This window comes from Octopus sinensis, linkage group LG19, assembly GCF_006345805.1.
Source record: "Octopus sinensis linkage group LG19, ASM634580v1, whole genome shotgun sequence".
NCBI lineage: Eukaryota > Metazoa > Mollusca > Cephalopoda > Octopoda > Octopodidae > Octopus > Octopus sinensis.
Window position 1 is genome coordinate 10,006,192 of NC_043015.1, and position 4,747 is coordinate 10,010,938.

Here is a 4,747-nt window from a genome sequence, read left to right on the forward strand (position 1 = left end):
AAACCTTGTGAGTGGCTTTGGTATACGGAGACTGACAGAAGCATGTCGGTTATATGTTTGTGTGTTTGTTTACGTTTGTCCCCACACCACCGCTTGACAACTGATGTCTGTGTGTTTATTTCCCCATAACGTAGTGCTTTGGCAAATAAAACCGTTCGAGTGAGTACTAGGCTAACAACAAACAACTTCTGGGATCAATCCTTTCGACAGAATGCGATGCTCCAGCAAATAAAAAATATAAGAAAAAAGATTAAAAATTGTTTACAAAAAATATCCGGAAATATGCACTTAAAATAGAAATGTTTTTAATCATGAAAATGCCTTTTATAAAATTGTTTATATAAAATTCTTATTTATTAAATTTAACTTATATATACATAATCATTACATACAAACCTGAATACGTAATTAAAACTTATATCTTAAATTTAACTACGAAAAAATAATATCGTTTGTACTCAAGACAAATATATTATGGTGCTTAATACTAAATTTTTTTAAACCGCTGTAATGTTATATATATCATTATAAATATACTAATTTGAAGCTACAAATAATTCAGACTAAGTAAAAACTTACAGATCTTTCAGTATTAATAACAAATTTTGCACTCAAAACAATTAAGGTAAAGAATGTTATCAGATTGTAAAGTTTGGGTAAATATTACAAAGAAAGAAATGTTCACGTCATCGTCTATAACTTCAAAATATTCCCAGAACCTTATGTCCCTATTCATTTTCTAATTTTTAAAACAAAGATTCTAATCTTTGGATTAAAGATTCTGCAGTTCGTAGCCCCAGCAAGGTCACAGCAAAAGCAAAAGATAAAAGGGTATATAGTGCAGTTGCCTTTATATTTTTAATCGCTATAGCTTTTGTTTAAACGTCTTTCGTCTATCAAACCGATTTACGTTTCTAATCGTGAATACATTTATCTTGAGATATGTTATAGATGGATGCACAAAATCTGTCCGGAATGCTGGGGGAAATACTTGCTGCAAAGTTTAACTAGTTATTTGATCAATGGCAAAGAGCAGAGTAGTCTCCGTTGCGCTGCATGACGTATCTGGTGCATTTAAAAGGGATTTAATTGGTATTTCTTTGAAGAAAATCAATTGCACACTTGTCAAGAGCACTATTACATGACCGGCGTACAAGGGGGTGTATGCATCAAATATTTGTACTAAGGCAGATGTGTGAGAAGATTTTGGCAAATGAGAGGGTCTTTATGGACGTACGGATATGACGTGTGGATAGAGATGCAATGTGTCAGGCTTTGCGGTTGTATGGGGTAGATGGTATATTGTTGAGAGCAGTTCAGGGCTTTTATAAAGTCGGGCATGCGTTAGAATGAGTGGTGAAGTGAGTGAGTATTTTGATGTGAAGGTAGGCTAAAATAGGGTTGTGTTGTGTTTCCGTTCTTGGTGTGTTGAGAGAAGTAAATGCTAGAACGTTTGGTAAGGGACACCAAATTGTTGGAGAAAATGGAGAAGAATGGCAGGTGAGTCAGTTACTGTTTGCTGACGATACAGCATTGGCGACGGATTCGGAAGAGCAACAGAGGAGAATGGTGGTAGATTTTGGAAGAGTATGTGAGAGGAGGAAACTGAAAGTGAATGTAGCTAAAAGTAAGATGATGAGATTTTCGAGAGATAGAATGTATGTGAGTATAAATGGTGAGATGTTATAGGCGATCAGTGTTTTTAAGTATCTCCGATCACATGTGACGGTGGATGGTTGGGGTTTGGGTGAGAGAGTGTGATTTTAGTATCCAAAACAAATTCGGTTAACGTAAACGTCCTCGGCCTACAATGCGACCTCTTGGTCCGTATTACTTTCAAATTATGCCAAAGACTATCTTTCATTAGGATTTATAGATCATAAATAACCTTATTATTTAACATTGTCCGAACAGACGAATATAAGTGTATATATAAATATACATATATCAGAAAATCAGCTGGACTAAGTAAATATAAAAAATAAAATTTCTGAAAATAAGTTTAATGCAGAAATATAATGACATAGATTGCAAAATAATATCACACACAAACACACACACACTCACACACACACACACACACACACACACACACACACACACACACACACACACACACACACACATATATATATATATATAATATATATATATATATTTATACATACATACATATACACACCGTTACATATATATATGCATAAATTTATAAACGTATTTATATGTGTATTCATGTGCATGTATCTATCGATCTATCTCCCTATATATCTGTGTAAGTATATATCTCTCTCTCTCCATATATATATATATATATATATATATATATATATCAGAACATTATCATTGATAAGTCTATGCACCGAGAGTCAAACAACGAGCCGTAATTTTAAAATGAAAAATGGTATACGAAGCTCTACCACATTAATGGCAAAAACATAAAACAAGGCATAAATGCAAATAGGTAATAAAACAAATAACATTAACATAGTAAAAACATACTGTATAAATTCCAGTAAGACCAGCGTTGAGTTTTATCTTTATTTTTTTCTCTCTCCTGATATCAAAACAGATTTATTCATTGTAGGTATCTCATCGGTTTTATTACTTAGTGTGTCAAACACAGTCAAAATCTTGGCAACAATTAAAGTGATTCTATGTGAAAATAGCTCTATTTCACTTTTGACGCTCTTTCGAATATTTTAACAAGTACAATTTTCACCAAGGCACTAAATTAAACTATCCATTTTAGCTGTCATGTCTCAAACTATTCTTCTCTTAATCGTTGCTGTCTCTTTTTAATACATCAATCAAAAATAAGCTTATACATTTTATCATCTATTTTTTCTGTATAACTCTTTATTTGGATGGTGAGTATTTTTGCTAACATCATAATCATTTTCAACATCAACATTACTATCATCATACTCATCATTAATGGAATTGTAATTATATACAGAATGTATTATTATTGTTGTTGTTGATTATGGTTTTGTTATTGTTATTGATATTAATATTATCATCATAATAATTGCTGTCTGCATTTCTTTTATTTTGTATGATATATTTGCTCAAACAATTATTATGACTTTTATTTCCATTCTCTCTTATTTTGTTTTTGTCGCTACTGTCATTTTCTTTCTTGTTTCGTTTGATTTTCTTGTTGTTTGTATTGGCAGTATTTCAGAAAAAGTTATGACAGACTTATTTTCGTTAGTTTTGATTTGCTGTTCAGGATTTTACAACCTTCATTGATTAAATAACACGAGGTTTTTTTCTCAAACAGCAGATGTGCTTTCCTGTTGTAAGTTGGTTAAAAGTTAATATTTGTGATTCTCGTATTAATTTGTTGCAATATATTTTTACGCTGTCATTTTCAAATCTCTTTACTCAAAAATGCATTTGTTTCAGACAGACAAATTTCCAAAGGCATATGTCTGATTTTATTTGTCTGAAATGAACATAATAACGTAAATTAGTGTGTGAGTCTGATTAGTCTAGATTGTTCTAAAAGAAAAAAAATCACTAATAGTGGTTTCTTCCAACGAAATGGGACTCTGGTATAGAGATTAACATCGCTGTACATGAAGAGGTTAATATGAACATACTGCATGTAGTAACCATTCCTTATATTCAGGACAGAGTAGTGCATGTTGGAAAACCATCAAGCCTCACATTAGGGAGGTGAATTTATTTTGGCAGCTATTTGTGTGATGCTAGACTAGATTGAGTCTATATTTCTAATGCTCATTCTTGTTTAAAAAGTATGGTCGCTAAGACACGAGTAAGACTACATGAAAATGAGATGTGGATAATGGCCTGTGTTATATATTGATTTTCAATGTGTTACCTAATTAGTCATAAAATGCCATAGTTCCACTAAACAGATAATTGAAGTATATTATTTTATCTACCGTTTTACTAATTGTAGCTGTGAATATTCCATTCGAAAGAACTTCATACAATTTTTGATATTATTCCATTTGAATTTAGTTGCGGCTCTGTTGAAAAATGTTTTCTGAGAAACGATAAATAAATCTTCTAGTAATGCCATTTAATATCTTCCTAGAATAAAAGGTGTTTCAGCATATAAATATATACTGATGTACCTATGGGGTTTCTATGCAGGTCACATCTGCGTGTCTTTAAATCAAATATAATGTTAAAATGTTCTTACATTGTTGGTGAGCAGTAGTTTCTAATGATACGTAGGAAGACTGCTATTATGATCTATATTTTGTACGTAACATTAATGTAATATTCTCGAGGCTGCCACACCATTGTCTGTGCACTGATCTGCAGTGTAGAGCTCTGATCACGCCCAATAGTCTCACCAACATCAATCTGATAATATCTACAGGGTAAGCGCAAAAGAAATATCCAATGTGGGTGTCCATGAGTGAGACACATTTCCTTAGGCCATATAGGAATGCCCATACAAAAATTATTTATTTACGCTTCTGACTATTAGTGGCACCAAATTCTGTGTTGCTGGCATTGCACGCTTTAGAATGTCCTGCCAAATATATTAAATACATCTAATGATTTATGTATCGTTCAGTCATTTAATTCACAGCTTATTACTATATGTCACATTTGTCATATCTGAGAGTTCTTTATTTGCATTTCGTTAGAGTTTCACACAATAAAATAAGGAAATGTTATTTTTAACTAGAAGTTTGAATTGTTGTTTAACCGACAAAATACACATATCTGTTCATTCTTTTTAATAAGGCTGACCCCAAATATT

The 4,747-nt window shown here is 32.1% G+C and overlaps 1 long non-coding RNA gene across 1 annotated transcript in view; it reads left to right on the plus strand.

The window, feature by feature from the left end:
* The first annotated feature begins 247 nt into the window (after positions 1–247).
* The window catches only part of LOC118767153, a 25,588-nt gene continuing 21,088 nt past the window's right edge, over positions 248–4,747 (plus strand). The window contains exon 1 of the long non-coding RNA XR_005003054.1: positions 248–259. This is a non-coding gene — a long non-coding RNA (uncharacterized LOC118767153). The remainder of the gene's footprint in view (positions 260–4,747) is intronic.